Genomic DNA, 17,589 nt, shown 5'->3' on the forward strand with positions numbered 1-17,589 from the left:
TGCCACAAGTTGCGGGAAAATTACAAACTTTAATTTTTTTTTATTTTTTTTTTCACAAAGTTGTCACTAAATGATATATTGCTCACACATGCCATGGGCATATGTGAAATGACACCCCAAAATAAATTCTGCTGCTTCTCCTGAGTACGGGGATACCACATATGTGGGACTTTTTGGGAGCCTAGCCGCGTACGGGGCCCGAAAGCCAAGAACCGCCTTCAGGTTTTCTAAGGGCGTAAATATTTGACTTCACTCCTCACTACCTATTACAGTTTTGAAGGCCATAAAATGCCAAGATGGCACAAAACCCCCACAAACGACCCCATTTTAGAAAGTAGACACCCCAAGCTATTTGCTGAGAGGCATGTTGAGTCCATGGAATATTTTATATTTTGCCACAAGTTGCGGGAAAATTACAAACTTTTTTTTTTTTTCACAAAGTTGTCACTAAATGATATATTGCTCACGCATGCCATAGGCATATGTGAAATGACACCCCAAAATAAATTCTGCTGCTTCTCCTGAGTACGGGGATACCACATATGTGGGACTTTTTGGGAGCCTAGCCGTGTACGGGGCCCCGAAACCCAAGCACCGCCTTCAGGCTTTCTAAGGGCGTTACAGTTTTGAAGGCCATAAAATGCCAAGATGGCACAAACCCCCCCCCCAAATGACCCCATTTTGGAAAGTAGACACCCCTAAATTTAGGGGTACACTAGTGAGACTGTGGGTGTGAACACCCATGCGATCCGATTCTGCTGCGGACCAAAAAAAGGGTCCCGTGCGAGTTTGCGGCGGGTGCGGCGGGTGCGACGCAAATTCAGCCATACTATCTGTATGGCTGAACTCGAATCGCACAGAGATCGGATGTGATTTGCACTGCAGTGCAGTGCGAATCACATCCGTTCTCATAAACCGCTGCAATGTGAACCCAGCCTTAGTGACACTGGCGACGGGGGGTGATCACGGGGTTAAACCTTTATTGGGGGGGTTAGGGGGGTACATTAGAACTAAAGGGGGCTAACCCTAACTGCCCTAACAGTTATTACAGTCACAAATGACACCAATGCAAAAAAAAAAAAAAAAAATGACATTGGTGTCACTGTGACTGGGGGGCAGGGGTAATTGGGGGGGTGATCGGGGGGTGTGAGTGTGCCTGGCATGTTCTACTGTGTAGTGTCGTGTTGGTGCAACTCACCGATCCTCTCTCCTCGGTGTCGGAACGAAAAATACCGACACGGAGGAGAGATTACATCACTTCCTCTCCTGTGTTTACATTACAGGAGAGGAAGTGATGTCACGGAGCATTTTCATTCGTCGGGAGCGATCACGAGGGGGTGGCCATGAATGAATGGCCGCCCCCTCATCCCGGATCGCTCCCGAACGAATACCGACCGCCGCAGGCACCGGGGGGGGGCCCGATCGGGCCCCCCACCCGCGGGAAGGCAGGGACGTACAGGTACGCCCATATGCCTGCCCGTGCCATTCTGTCGACCTACATCGTCGTGCGGCGGTCGGCAAGTGGTTAAAGAAGGTAATTAAACAAACAAAGCAAGATAATGTAAATGTTCCTTGTCATTTTAAAAAATAGGGCGTTTGGTTGCGGTAAATTATGAAACAAAACCTCTGTCAGGTAAAATTAGCATTTGGGGCACGCAAGGTGTATTTATATCCTTTGTGTTTCATCTTTATTAATGATCAAATAATTAACATTAAAAAACATAGACCGCAGTTTGATACATTGGTTTTGCACATATCATATGTTGTTATACAACAGACTACATAATATATAGATAAATATATGTAGATGAAACATGTTAGGTCAATCTTTGTGATGTCACTGAGTACACAGAAGCATATGGGTGGATGCTGAAGGACAGGACATGCTGTATGCAGTATGCCTATCAGCTATGATTGTATATGCCTTGCAAAGCTTCTATTATGGGAGTGTGCTAATTGTATAATTTTTATAAATATCTCTGAGGGTGTTTCACTACATTTTAAGTAGTGCTTCCTTTTTTGATTATATTTTTTTCTTTGTTTTGTTTTTTGTATGGGAGAAGAGCAGTTTTTTTTGTTTTTTGTTTTTGTTTTGTTTTTATGGTTTCACTTATGCCCCGTACACACGAGCGGACTTTTCGACATCCAAACTCCGACGGACTGAGTCCGGCGGACTATCCGATCGTGTGTGGGCTGCAACGGACTTTAGCGAAGCTAAAGTCTGACGGACTTTAGAAATGAAGCATGCTTTAAATTTTCCCGACGGAACTCCGCCAGACCCGGTCCCCTTTGAAAAATCCGCTCGTGTGTGTGCTACTCCGACGGACTAAAACCGACGCTAGGGCAGCTATTGGCTACTGTCTAGGAACTTCCTACGTCGAATCCAGTCGTACGTCATCACGTTCGACTCCGTCGGAGTTTGGTGTGATGGTGTGTGGTCAAGTCCGTTCGGTCGAAAAGTCCGCCAGAACTCCGTCGGAACTCCGGCGGAACTCCTTTGGAGGTCTGTCAGACTTAATTCCTCTCGTGTGTACGGGGCATTACAGTATATAAAGAGAGATTTTTTGGTGCTGTGATTTTTCTTTTACAACAAGTATAAAAAATCCTCCTCTCCCCGTCCAAAAAAGAGTGAAGCCAAAAAAAGATCATTGAGACTATACTGTATATGTGTCACCAAGAAATCACACAGAATTAAAAATATCAATTTTTTTTTTTTTTACAAATTCCCCCCCCCCCAAAAAAAAAAAAAATCACATATACATACAAATCTCAAAATATCAACCTAATTGTTATCTTAGTTCTTCTCAAGACCTCCTGCTTTTTAGCTCCCTCATATCCTCCTCCCATGTTCACCTCCAGGACTTTTCCAGAGCCTATCCAATACTATAAAACTCCTTACCCCAATCTTTCTGATTATCTCCTACTCTTCAGAGAAGCCTATCCTACCCACACTTGACAACTGTATTTTCATTTTCTCCATCTGATCATCCCCCACAGCTATTACCTTTTGTTCCCCTTTATCCTTCCTTCTAAATTGTAAGCTCTAACGAGCAGGGCCCTCTGATCCCTCCTGTATTAAATTTTATTGTAACTGTACTGTCTGCCCCCATGTTGTAAATTGCTGCACAAACTGTTGCCACTATAGAACGTTTTGCTATAGGCTTGCATCCTCAGGATCTATGCCTGTACCTTCCTAGTACAGCCTGCTTCACTTTCTCATCAGTGCTGAAATTCTGACCTCTGAAGAACTGTTTTATTTGTCCAAACAGGTGGAAATCACTCAGAGCGAGGTCTGGGCTGTAAGGGGGAGTATGAGCTTGTGCATTGTCCTAGAAAGACAGGACGTCCTTAGTGATCAAACCAGGCCATTTATGAGTTGAAACTGTTCCCACAGAAAGATTCATTGCAGATATCCATGGGTTTTATGCCTTCGTTCACAAGAAACGTCATCACCACACACTGTTCCATGCATGCAGTAACGCTGTTGTCTGCGATCTTGATTAACAGTCTTTGGACTGGCCCACGATATGCGTGCTGCCTAGCAATAATAGGACACACTTGCTACTTACTACTGCATGTAGTTTTGCCACGCTAGCATCCTTTTTGATATCTGTAAAATTAAAAGTCTGGTTGAAGGCCCCTCGTATATATACAATGAATTGGATATTCTCTCTCTATCTAGCTATGTGAGTCTCTTCCTATAGAACCTCATGTACTTAGAAAATACCCCCAAAGAAAATCAGAGGATAAAAGGAAAAACACAATCAATACAGATTGACACCATTGCACATCCACCGGATTAGATGTGCCATCAGTGTACCCATTATATATAAGCAGAGTTCTCTCATTTAACTACACAATATAATGCTATCACCACTTTCGTATTACAAATGAGACATATTTGTTTTACTTCCAAGTATGACACCTATACAATTGACAGAATAACAAAACAACTAGAGATGGTCTGAATACCCCCTTGTTCAGTTCGTAGCAGAGCTCCAGAACAGACCCATTTTGAAGGCTTTTATGCAAGTTATTGGCCATAAAATGGGTATAGGAGCCAGGTACTGCCCTGAAGGACATGTATAAATGCAATTTTTTTTTAATTATAATTTTTTCAAGAGCAGTGCGGCTCTTGTTCTGGGCGGATGTCATATTACGTTGGTTCATTCAAACAGGGCATGTACACAATCGGTTGTGTGCAGCCCATCACTGTCAGTGGCAACATGTCCCCTAGACACAGCTCGTCACCGTCAGGGAGAACACTCAATGGGAATGGCTGTTCACAGGCTGTGATCCTATCACAGCTGATCACAGATGGTACTCCCCCCTTGGACATGTCGAATGTGCTGGCTGTGCAGGGATGTCAGTGTCAGTGCATTCCCAGGAACACTGCTCATCACCAATGATGGTAAACAGCCAATGACTGGCAGCTGTTTACATTTGTCATCGGCTGTGATCCATTCACAGCTGATCACAAATGTAAACACAGACCGGTAAATGGCTGTTACTGGCTCTTCTCTCCAAACACACTGTTTTCGGTGTGAGGAGAAAAGAGCCAGGAACAATGAGTTACAGACCTGTGTGTTGTTTAGTGCACTGCACAAAGCACCACACAAAAGATAACCTGTCACAATTCCCCTACCCCCCATTTCACCTGTCATCCAACAGTCACCACAACAGTACCCATCAGTGCACATAAAGTGAACCTGTCACCCATCAGTGCCCATAAAGTGCACCTGTCATCCATCACCTGTCACAAACAATTGACTGTCACCTGTCATCTATCAGTGACTGTCACCCATCAGTGACTGGAACCTGTCAACCATCAGTGACTGTCACCTACCAAATCTGTCATCCGTTGCACAGCCCATCAGGGACCATCACCTGCCACCCATCTGTCACCCATAGCACAGCCCATCAGTAACACGTCCAAAAAGTTTATAACAGTGAGGAAGCATTCCAGAGCCTCTCCATGATTGATGAAAGCAGCAGGGAGTTCTTATCAGATTCCAACGCCAATCTGATTCCGAATCCAATTCAGACTTTCATAGCAGTGGATCTGCAAATGAATCAGAGGAAGAATGGGTCCCTCCTAAAAGGGCATGACACTCTGGAAACCAGGTAGGCACCAGCAATAGACCCCATTATAAAATGCCCAGGCCCAGCACAGCATTGCAGTATCACCACCAAGTATCAACAGAGGAATTTCAAAATCCCCCAACTACCAGCAATGGAGTGTCAGGTCCCACAAGAGTCAGGTCTGCTAAATACCTCCCCTCTGCTTCTTGACCCAACATGGCTGCCTTTCCGATTCGGAATCAACAAGTTTCCCCCCTTTCACCGGACATCCAGGTGTGCAGGCCAATACCTCTTCTCTGAAATTGATTGTTTTTATCTTTTTTTTTCCTGACATTTTGCTGCAATTTATCATGGATCAGACCAATCTATATGCCCAGCAGTATATTGCAAACAACTCCCAATTATCTTATGCCACTCCGTTTGAGTGGAGAGATCTGAATTTGAAGGAGTTCAATTTTTTTATGGGCCGCACCATAAATATGGGGCTTACAAAAAAAAAGAATGACATCTGCTGTAATGTCCAGGTTCTGATATGATATGATTATGTGCTTCCCTTCAACACCCAGTGCCCTTCCTGAACTTATCCAAATTATGACAAATTATGTAAAATGTACCCATTCATACATTTGTTTCCCCCAAAGATTTGTAGAACTCTATATTCCTGATCAGAATATATGTGTGGATGAGTCTCTGGTACCCTTTTCAGGATGACTAGGAATAAAACAATATGCAGTGCCTTGCAAAAGTATTCACCCTCTGTCATTTTTCATATTTTGTTGCCTCACAACCTAGAATTAACATGGATTGTTTGAGGATTTGCATCATTTAATTTACAGAACATGCCCATAACTTTGAAGATTTTTTATTTTTATTGTGAAGCAAACAACAAATAGGACAAAATAACAGAAAAAGTCAATGTGCATAACTATTCACCCCCTAAAGTCAATACTTTGTAGATCCACCTTTTGCAGCTATCACAGCTCCAAGTCGCTTTGGATAAGTCTCTATGAGCTTGCCACATCTTACCACTGGGATTTTTGCCCATTCCTCCTTGCAAAACTGCTCCAGCTCCTTCAAGTTGGGTGGTTTGCGCTTGTGAACATACATCTTTAAGTCTGACCACAGATTTTCTATTGGATTGAGATCTGGGCTTTGACTAGGACATTCCAACATATTTACATGTTTTCCCTTAAACCACTCAAGTGTTGTTTTAGCAGTGTGTTTAGGGTCTTTGTCCTGCTGGAAGGTGAACCTCCATCCTAGCCTCAAATCACACATAGAGTGGTACAGGTTTTGCTCAAGAATATCCCTGTATTTAGCACAATCCATCTTTCCCTCAACTCTGACCATTTTCCCAGTCCCGACTACTGAAAAACATCCCCACGGCATGATGCTGCCACCACCATGTTTTACTGTGGGGATGGTGTTCTTTGGGTGATGTGATGTGTTGGGTTTCATTCTTCCACATGCCTTTTCGCAAACTCAAAACGCGCCATTTTGTTTTTTGCTGAAATTAATGGCTTTCTTCTGGTCGCTCTGCCATAAAGCCCAACTTTATGGCCCGTGCGGCTTATTGTTGTCCTATGTACAGAAACTCCAGTCTCTGCTGTGGAACTCTGCAGCTCCTCCAGGGTTACCTTAGGACTCTGTGCTGCCTCTCTGATTAATGCCCATCTTGCCCAGTCTGTGAGTTTTGCTGTGCGGCCATCTCTTGGCAGATTTGCTGTTGTGCCATGTTCTTTCCATTTCGATATGATAGATTTGATGGTGCTCCTAGGGATCAAAGATTTGGATATTTTTAATAACCTAACCCTAACTTGTACTTCTCAACAACATTGTCCCTAGCTTAAACATAATTTCCTGCTTGGCTCGGCTCATAAGTCTTCACTAAGATATAAGTCAGATGTCAGGCACCCCCAGCAAAATTTTTTTAATTGTTTGAGAGATACTTTCAATAGGAACACGTCTAAAAAGACGCTGGCCAAGCAGATGAGTGCTCTGTAGCTGCACACCTGACAGTTAATTATGCAACCACTCCCATTAGATTCACTCAGAACAGAGGCACATAGAAACACAGAGGAATTTCTTCCGAATAACAAAACGTAGGAATCTGCAACAAAGGTTGTTATAATCCTTTCAATGTACTGTGAGGGGTTAGCTCGGCAGCGGGTGTGTGTGACCCCCTGGATGGGTTCACAACACAAAATCAGGCACAGAAGACAGCGTTGTACAGTGGTGTGAAAAAGTGTTTGCCCCCTTCCTCATTTCCTGTTCCTTTGCATGTTTGTCACACTTAAGTGTTTCGGAACATCAAACCAATTTAAACAATAGTCAAGGACAACACAAGTAAACACAAAATGCAATTTGTAAATGAAGGTGTTTATTATTAAAGGTGAAAAAAAATCCAAACCATCATGGCGCTGTGTGAAAAAGTGATTGCCCCCCTTGTTAAAACATACTATAACTGTGGTTGTCCACACCTGAGTTCAATTTCTCTAGCCACACCCAGGCCTGTTTATTGCCACACCTGTTCACAATCAAGGCATCACTTAAATAGGAGCTGCTTGACACAGTAAGGTCCACCAGATAATCCTTAAAAGCTACACATCATGCCGAGACCCAAAGAAATTCATGAACAATTGAGAAAGAAAGTAATTGAGATCTATCAGTCTGGAAAGGGTTATAAAGCCATTTCCAAAGCTTTGGGAATCCAGCGAACCACAGTGAGAGCCATTATCCACAAATGGCGAAGACATGGAACAGTGGTGAACCTTCCCAGGAGTGGCCGGCCGCCCAAAATTACCCCAAGAGCGCAGCGACGACTCATCCAAGAGGTCACAAAAGACCCCACAACAACGTCCAAGGAACTGCAGGCCTCACTTGCCTCAGTTAAGGTCAGCGTTCATGCCTCCACCATCAGGAAAAGACTGGGCAAAAATGGCCTGCATGGCAGAGTTCCAAGGAGAAAACCACTGCTGAGCAAAAAGAACATCAAAGCTCGTCTCAATTTCTCCACAACACATCTTGATGATCCCCAAGACTTTTGGGACAACATTCTGTGGACCGATGAGACAAAAGTGGAACTCTTTGGAAGGTGTGTGTCCAAGTATATCTGGCGTAGAAGGAACACTGCATTTCATAAAAAGAACATTATACCAACAGTAAAATATGGTGGTGGTAGTGTGATGGTCTGGGGCTGTTTTGCTGCTTCAGGACCTGGAAGACTTGCCGTGATAAAAGGAACTATGAATTCTGCTGTCTACCAAGAGATCCTGAAGGAGAATGTCCGACCATCTGTTCGTGTACTCAAGCTGAAACGAACTTGGGTTCTGCAGCAGGACAATGATCCTAAACACACCAGCAAGTCCACCACCGAATGGCTGAAGAAAAACAAAATGAAGACTTTGGAGTGGCCTAGCCAAAGTCCTGACCTGAATCCTATTGAGATGTTGTGGTATGACCTTAAAAAGGCCGTTCATGCTCGAAAACCCTCTAATGTAACTGAATTAGGACAATTCTGCAAAGATGAGTGGGCCAAAATTCCTCCAGGACGCTGTAAAAGCCTCATTGCACGTTATCGCAAACGCTTGGTTGCAGTTGTTGCTGCTAAGGGTGGCCCAACCAGTTATTAGGTTTAGGGGGCAATCACTTTTTCACACAGGGCCATGATGGTTTGGATTTTTTTTCACCTTTAATAATAAACACCTTCATTTACAAATTGCATTTTGTGTTTACTTGTGTTGTCCTTGACTATTGTTTAAATTGGTTTGATGTTCCGAAACACTTAAGTGTGACAAACATGCAAAGGAACAGGAAATGAGGAAGGGGGCAAACACTTTTTCACACCACTGTAGGTGCAAAAAAACAAAAGATGCGGTTTATTTATGCTACATGCAGTGAAACATATAACAGCCAAACAAAAATAAAACATGAAAATAAATCCTGGTCAGCTTGACCTCTAATTACACACTTAGATTCCCTATCTAACAACTGAGTGCAGCCTTGTGCTGCACCAGTCCCCGTCTCCGTTGTAGAGGTTTGCCACACAGGCGTTAACTCACCGCACAGAACAGGTGTCACACTCCCCAGTCTATACAACACAAAAACTGGTTCCAGGATGGAGCATCTCCCTAAGTATGCTGTTTTTTTTTTTGTAGAGGTCTTAATGAGCCCACTTACTTCAGCTGGGCTCATTAACTCTTCCCTTCTAGTTGTACAAGTCTGCATAAAGCCTGAATCTAGGGCACACATATTTCCCATCCTGGATACAACCAGGTGATTTTACCTGCGTGCTGCCACATACCCCCCCCTCTTGTTTCAACCTTGGGGTTGTAATACAAGCAGTCAGACATGAATGTATCCGAGACAAAGCATCCACATTCCCCATTTTAACACCAGGGCGATGCTTAACTGTAAAGTTAAATTCCTGTAGGGCCAGGAACCACCTATTTACCCTTCTATTGGTCTCCTTGTTTTGAGCCATCCACTTTAAAGGAGCGTGATCAGTCACCAGGTCAAAGTGCCTACCTAGCAGATAGTACCGAAGGGAATCTAGAGCCCACTTCACTGCTAAACATTCCTTCTCAATCATGGCGTAATTTACCTCATGGGACTTCAACTTCCTGCTGAGGTAAACGACTGGGTGCTCTTCCCCGTTCCAGACCTGGGATAACACTGCTCTTAACCCAACGTCTGATGCATCAGTTTGTACCACGAAGTCCTTAGAGAAGTCTGGTGAGTACAACACTGGCTGGCTACATAGGGCTGTTTTTAAGGACTGAAATGCTTCTTCAGCCTCTGGGGACCATTTAACCATGACCGACTCTTTCCCTTTTGTCAGGTTGGTGAGGGGCACAGCCTGAGAAGCAAAATGGGGAATGAATCGTCGATAATAGCCAGCGATTCCCAGAAAGGCTCGTACCTGTTTCTTGCTGTTGGGACGTGGCCAACTCTGTATGGCCTCGACTTTATTGACTTGGGGTTTTATCACCCCCCTCCCAATAGTGTACCCAAGATATTTGGCCTCCTCCTGTCCAATGGTACACTTCTTTGGATTGGCCGTAAACCCAGCTTCCCGGATAGAGTCTAGGACTGCTTGTACTTTTGGCAAATGTGAGACCCAGTCTGTGCTATGGATAATCACATCATCCAGGTAAGCTGCAGCATATTTCTGATGGGGCCTCAGAATCTTATCCATTTTTCGCTGGAACGTTGCCGGTGCATTCTGTAACCCAAACGGCATTCTCTTATATTGGAATGCCCCATCTGGGGTTACAAACGCAGTTTTCTCCTTGGCCGACTCGGCCAGGGGAATTTGCCAATACCCTTTGGTGAGATCAAGAGTTGTCATATATCGGGCTGTTCCCAGCCGGTCAATCAACTCATCTATACGCGGCATGGGGTAGGTGTCAAATTTTGTAACTTTATTCAATTGTCGAAAATCGTTACAAAACAGCCAGCTCCCATCAGGTTTGGGCACTAGTACGATAGGACTGGACCAGTCACTCTGGGACTCCTCTATCACACCCAATTCCAGCATCCTTTGAACCTCCCCACGTATTGCCTCCCGTCGGGCCTCTGGTATTCTATAAGGTTTTATTTTTACCCTTTCTCCTGGCGGGGTGATAATGTCATGCTCTACGCCAGATGTTTGTCCCGGCAGCTCAGAGAAAATCTCTTTGTTACGAAGTACAAACTCTTTAACCTCCTGTTGTTGGGCTTTCGATAAGGTGCTGGGCTTGTTGCTGAGCTTCCAAACTCTGCTGGTGAGCCTTCTGCTGAGCTTCCAGACTCTGCTGCAAAGTTGCATTTGTCTGCTGCTGGGCTGCAAGGCTCTGTTGTTGAGCTGCAAGGCTCCTTTGTAAACTCGCATTTGTCTGCTGCTGATTGGCATTTGCTAGAGCCAGCTGTCTCAGTATCTCCTCCATGCTGGCCTTAAAAAATAAATTAAAAAAAACTGCCAAAATTCTCCACCAACTGTGAGGGGTTAGCTTGGCAGTGGGTGTGTGTGACCCCCTGGATGGGTTCACAACACAAAATCAGGCACAGCAGACAGCGTTGTAGGTGCAAAAAAACAAAAGATGCGGTTTATTTATGCTACATGCAGTGAAACATATAACAGCCAAACAAAAATAAAACATGAAAATAAATCCTGGTCAGCTTGACCTCTAATTACACACTTAGATTCCCTAACAACTGAGTGCAGCCTTGTGCTGCACCAGTCCCCGTCTCTGTTGTATAGGTTTGCCACACAGGCGTTAACTCACCGCACAGAACAGGTGTCACACTCCCAAGTCTATACAACACAAAAACTGGTTCCAGGATGGAGCATCTCCCTAAGCATGCTGGGGTTTTTTTGTAGAGGTCTTAATGAGCCCACTTACTTTAGCTGGGCTCATTAACTCTTCCCTTCTAGTTGTACAAGTCTGCATAAAGCCTGAATCTAGGGCACACATATTTCCCATCCTGGATACAACCAGGTGATTTTACCTGCGTGCTGCCACAGTACATAGATTACTCAGAGGGGAATGTTTTTTTCTCAACAAAAGTGGAGTTACACTTGAATGAACTGTAGTTAACCACATTTTTTGGAAAGCTGAAATAAATTTCACTTCCCACACCCAGGCCTGATTACTGCCAGACCTGTTGAATCAAGAAATTACTTAAATAGAAGCTGTCTAACAAAGTGAAGCACAATAAAAAGTCTTAAAAACATGATCTAAAGACATTTAAGAACAGATGAGAAACAAAGTAATTGACATGTATACGTCTAGGAGGGTTACAAAGCCATTTTTTAAAACTTTGAGACTCCAATGAACCATGGTGAGAGCCATTGTCCTCAAATGAAGAAAACTTGGAGTAGTGACAAACCTTCCCAGGAGTGGCCTGCCTATCAAAGATACTCCAGAAGCAAAGGAGACTCAGGAGGTCATAAAGGAACCCAGAAAAACATATAAAGAACTGCAGGCCCCACTTGCCTCAGTTAGGGTCAGTGTTCTTCATTAGTGATGGCCGAACAGTTCGCCTGGCAGTCGTTTCGCGGCGAATTTCGGCTGTTCGCGATTCGCCCGATCGGCAGACTATTGCCGCCGTTCGCCCGGTGGACTTCCGTGTTTTCTGTGAAAAAGAACTTTGACCTATGATGACACATCCATCATGGGGTACAGGACAGCCAATTGAGACATTACAGCACATGGACACTTGGACCTTACATACATATAAATATATATAAATACATCCGATCCGGCGGCCATTTTACATTCTTTCTTCTGTCACTATAGGGAGAGGTTGCTGTGTGGAGCAGGGAGAGATTGCAGTGACCCAAATCGCTAGCTATTTGGTACACAAAAGTTATTTTCAGGACTGGTATAGGTGTTAGGTGTATATAGGTTTGCTGTGCTACTGATTGTTGCAGCAGCCTGAGTGTCTTTTGTCAGTTTAGAGAAAGGGACAGGACGCTGTGTGCTGCAGGGAGAGTCAGTTTAATCATTAGCTGTTACTATCAGGTCCACAAAAATGCTATTCCATTAACCAGTTATTGTTCCAGCAGCCTCTGTTTTGTCAGTTTATATAGGGACAGGCAGGAAGCAGTGTGTGAGGCAGTGAGGGTCAGTTTAATCAGTAGCTGTTACTATCAGGTCCACAAAAGTGCTATTCCAGTAACCAGTTATTGTTCCAGCAGCCTCTGTTTCGTCAGTTTATATAGGGACAGGCAGGAAGCAGTGTGTGAGGCAGTGAGGGTCAGTTTAATCAGTAGCTGTTACTATATTAGGTCCACAAAGGTTCTTTTCAGGACTGGTATCAGTGGTATGGTAATAGGCTTGTACACGTATAATATTCTTTCTTCCAAATATAGAAAGAATATTATACTTGACTGCTGCCCTTCTGCTGCAGTTTGCTAATCAGTCACAATACATAGGGTTGAGGTTCACTACTGCTGACCGCTGCTCTATACTGCAGCAGTCCTTTATCAGTATAGGGACTGACGTACAGTCTGCTAATCATTCACAATCTACTTGTTCCACAAAGGTCCTTATAAAGACTGGTAACCTGGTGTAGGGTGCTACAGTACATAGGGTTGAGTGAGGTACAGTCTGCTATTCTGTAAGGACTGGTATAGGTCCACAATACATAGGGTTGAGGTGCACTACTGCTGACCGCTGCCCTATACTGCAGCAGTCCTTTATCAGTATAGGGACTGAGGTACAGTCTACTAATCATTTACAACCTACTAGTTCCACAAAGGTCCTTATAAGGACTTGTAAGGTGTAATGTACTACAGTACATAGGGTTGAGTGAGGTACAGTCTGCTAATCACAACCTAAAAAGCACACTATATGCCCGTACCCTCCTGTTTGAAGAGGTTGAGCGGTGTCATATTTTTGGGGCCCAGCAGCAAGTTGCTGGTATCAGTGCTGCTGTTAGTGCTCTCTATCTCTGTGCTGGTGTCAGTGCACTCTATCACGGTGCAGGTGTCAGTGCTGTATATCACGGTGCTGGTGCTGGTGATCATCTCCTGCACCCTCTTCTTTGCCTACCCTGACCTTCCCTCGTCTCCATTGTCTCAAGAGTCCTGAATTGTCAGAATTTCACATATAAAAAAAGAATGCTTGTAGTTGTCGATCCCAGATTCACCTCATACATGTGTTATGTCATTGGCCATGTGGTGGGACTATGTGTGCACAGCTAGTAATTATTTTGTGGCTGCAAATATGACCTGTAGGTTTGTAAAGTTCACCATCCCTGTGCTATGCTGACTTCCTCCTGGGGCTGCTTATTATGAGGGGCTCCCACCATCCCTGTGCTGTGCTGACTTCCTCCTGGGGCTGCTTATTATGAGGGGCTCCCACCATCCCTGTGCTGTGCTGACTTCCTCCTGGGGCTGTACCTCTGCTGTGCATATTATGAGGGGCTCCCACCATCCCTGTGCTATGCTTATTATGAGGGGCTCTCACCATCCCTGTGCTGTGCTGACTTCCTCCTGGGGCTGCTTATTATGAGTGGCTCCCACCATCCCTGTGCTGTGCTGACTTCCTCCTGGGGCTGCTTATTATGAGGGGCTCCCACCATCCCTGTGCTATGCTGACATCCTCCTGGGGCTGCTTATTATGAGGGGCTCCCACCATCCCTGTGCTGTGCTGACTTCCTCCTGGGGCTGCTTATTATGAGGGGCTCCCACCATCCCTGTGCTATGCTGACATCCTCCTGGGGCTGCTTACTATGAGGGGATCTCACCATCCCTGTGCTGTGCTGACTTCTTCCTGGGGCTGTACCTCTGCTGTGCATATTATGAGGGGCTCCCACCATCCCTGTGCTATGCTCATTATGAGGGGCTCCCACCATCCCTGTGCTATGCTCATTATGAGGGGCCCCCACCATCCCTGTGCTATGCTCATTATGAGGGGCTCCCACCATCCCTGTGCTATGCTCATTATGAGGGGCTCCCACCATCCCTGTGCTATGCTGACTTCCTCCTGGGGCTACTCACGGTAGCAGGTGTCAGTGCTGTATATCATGGTGCTGATGTCAGTACTCTCTATCACGGTGCTGCTGTCAGGGCTGTATATCACGGTGCTGGTGTTAGTGCTTTATGTCACGCTGCTGATGTCAGTGCTCTCTATCACGGTGCTGTTGTCAGATGACTCTATCACGGTGCAGGTGTCATTGCTGTATGTCACGCTGCTGATGTCAGTGCTCTCTATCACGGTGCTGGTGTCAGATGACTCTATCACGGTGCAGGTGTCATTGTTGTATGTCACGCTGCTGGTGATCATCTCCTGCACCCTCTTCTTTGCCTACCCTGGTCCCTGACCTTCCCTCTCCTCCATTGCCTTCATGCGCTCCACAGTCCTGAATTGTCACAACAATTTCCCATATAAAAAAAGAATGCTTGTAGTTGTCGATCCCAGATTCACCTCATACATGTGTTATGTCATCGGCCATGTGGTGGGACTATGTTTGCACAGCTATTAATTATTTTGTGGCTGCAAATTTGACCTGTAGGTTTGCAAAGTTCGCCTCCCATTGAAGTCAATGGGGCCCGCCGCGAACGTCCGGTTCGCGAACTATCGGCCGCGTTCGCGGTCTGCGTTCGCGAAACGTCCCGTCGGAAGTTCATCCATCACTATTCTTCATTCAACAAAAGAAAGACTGGGCAAAAAAGGGCATCCATGGAAGAATTCCAAGGCAAAAGCCACTGCTGACCAAAAAGAACACGAAGACTTGTCTCACATTTGCCAAAAAGAAAAATCTTGATTATCCCCAAGACTTTTGAGCAAATATTATGTGGACTGATGAGGCAAAAGTTGAACTTTTTGGAAGGTGTGTTCCCTTACATGTGGCTTAAAACTAACACAGCATCAGTTTGTGACCTCAGGTTCAAGCGCACTTGGGTTATGCAGCAGGACAATGATCCAAAATACACCAGAAAGTCCACCACTGAATGGATAAAAAAATAAAAAATTAAGGTTTTGGAGTGGCCAGGTCAAAGTCTGGACTTAAATATGACTGAAATGGGGGCGTGGCCAGATTCCGAGTGAGATGGCTGCCCGTTAACGCTTCTCTGATCCACGGTAGCTATCCAGGGTGATTATAGCCAGGTGATCGGGCTCCAACAGCACCAACGATCAGAGACACCCGACAGCATGTCCAAGAGGAGAGTGCTCCCCACAAATTGACTGTGTTTTACCCACCACCAGGCAAGCTGTCCGTGAAAGATGGCACTGGTGGGTCCATGGTTTACACAAGCGGTGGCCAGACGGAGCATTCACTGCGGGCACAAAACTTGGCCAATATCTGCACAAACCTTGGCCAATCCATGCTACCAGCTAGACATCATCTCAGCCATCCCCACTCCATCTACAGGCCCAGTTAAATCAAAACTGCAGCTGCCACAGGCAGAAGATCCAATGAATGAGGTACAGAATGCCTCTCTTTGCAGCCCCCTCGTGGGCACAGTACTTCATAACTCATATCTTAACTTCACATGGGAGAGAAAGTGACCAAGAAACCAAGATGGGGGTAGTCACACCTTCTTTTAATAATTTAGTGCATGCTCATGGAGAGGAAGCTGAGGATATTGAATGGCTTAAAGCTAAAATGGCTGACCTGGAAGATGATTCCAGAAGGAGCAATATTAAAATCAGAGGCATTCCAGAGACCATCCAACAATGCGCTTTAAAAGAATACTTCATACAACTTCTGCCAACTTTCCTCCCTGACGCCCCACAGGGCAAGCTGATAAAAGACTACATACACCATCTCCCAAAACCTCCTCACCTACCAGAAACGATCCCAAGGTACACTATTGTCTGAATTCTTTTCTTCCACGTAAAAGAAAAATTCGTGAGAGCCACCAGAAATGCCGCAGAGTATCCTCAATCTTAACAATACACCAACTTCTGCTTCTATGACAATCTCTCAAAAGACACAATGCAACACTGCAAAAATCTTGCAACAATTATGAAACCCCTTCGGAACCATCAGATACCATACAAATGGGGCCACCCGGGGAAGCTTTCAATCATGAAAGATAATTATTCCTTCACCATTAGGTCTCTGGAAGAAGGAATTTCACTCCTCCGGCAATGGAATATACTGGAACCACAGGAACAGCGACAGTATTGAAGAAACCTTTAATAATGCAATGACAACTGGGAAGATCTAGATCCTCCAGATGACATGACCACCCGAATCATCTCAGCAATGACAAACTACAGAGTTTACCCTGGACTGCTCATATGAGATCAGTTAAATTGTTGCTCTCCCCCAAATAATTGACACAGTATCTATCGTTCACGCAGAGTTCTGTTTTTTTTTTCTTAAAGTTCTGTTTTGAACCAAAGGTTCTTTCTTGTGTGCAGTACCTGTTAAACACTTTACAATTATCTCTTTTTGTCCCCTTTAAGTCATTCTTTTACAAAGACACAGTCTGCAAGCTCCTGACAGCTGGAACACAAACAGACTATATAGACTGAAAAGCAACTGAACAGTAAGTTACCGTTACGGTACAAAAGACCACTACTGCTGATCTAGGTCCCCCAGTGTGGGACCCCCTCAGAAGCAACATGCCCATCAAAATCACATCCCTAAATGCTAAGGGCCTGCACTACCCAGGGAAAATATACTCTCTATGGTCTGACACTCGCACACTTAAATCCGATGTTCTATGTAGGGATGAGCCGAACACCCCCCGGTTCGGTTCGCACCAGAACTTTCGAACAGACTCAAAATTCGTACGAACTTTAGAAACCCATTGAAGTCTATGGGACTCGAATGTTCGAAATTAAAAGTGCTAATTTTAATGGCTAATATGCAAGATACTGTCCTAAAAAGGGTTTGGGGACCTGGCTCCTCCCCTCATAATGAAAAAAATAAAAACCGTAGAGGTGATCAATAGGGATGAGCCGAACACCCCCCGGTTCGGTTTGCACCAGAACTTGCGAACGACCCCCGCGTTCGGTACGAACGTTAGAACCCCATTGAAGTCTATGGGACTCGAACGTTCGA

The sequence above is a fragment of the Lithobates pipiens genome, unplaced genomic scaffold (genome assembly GCF_037356315.1).
Source record: "Lithobates pipiens isolate NorthernLeopardFrog02 unplaced genomic scaffold, aLitPip1_a1.2 Scaffold_13, whole genome shotgun sequence".
In the NCBI taxonomy this organism is placed as follows: domain Eukaryota; kingdom Metazoa; phylum Chordata; class Amphibia; order Anura; family Ranidae; genus Lithobates; species Lithobates pipiens.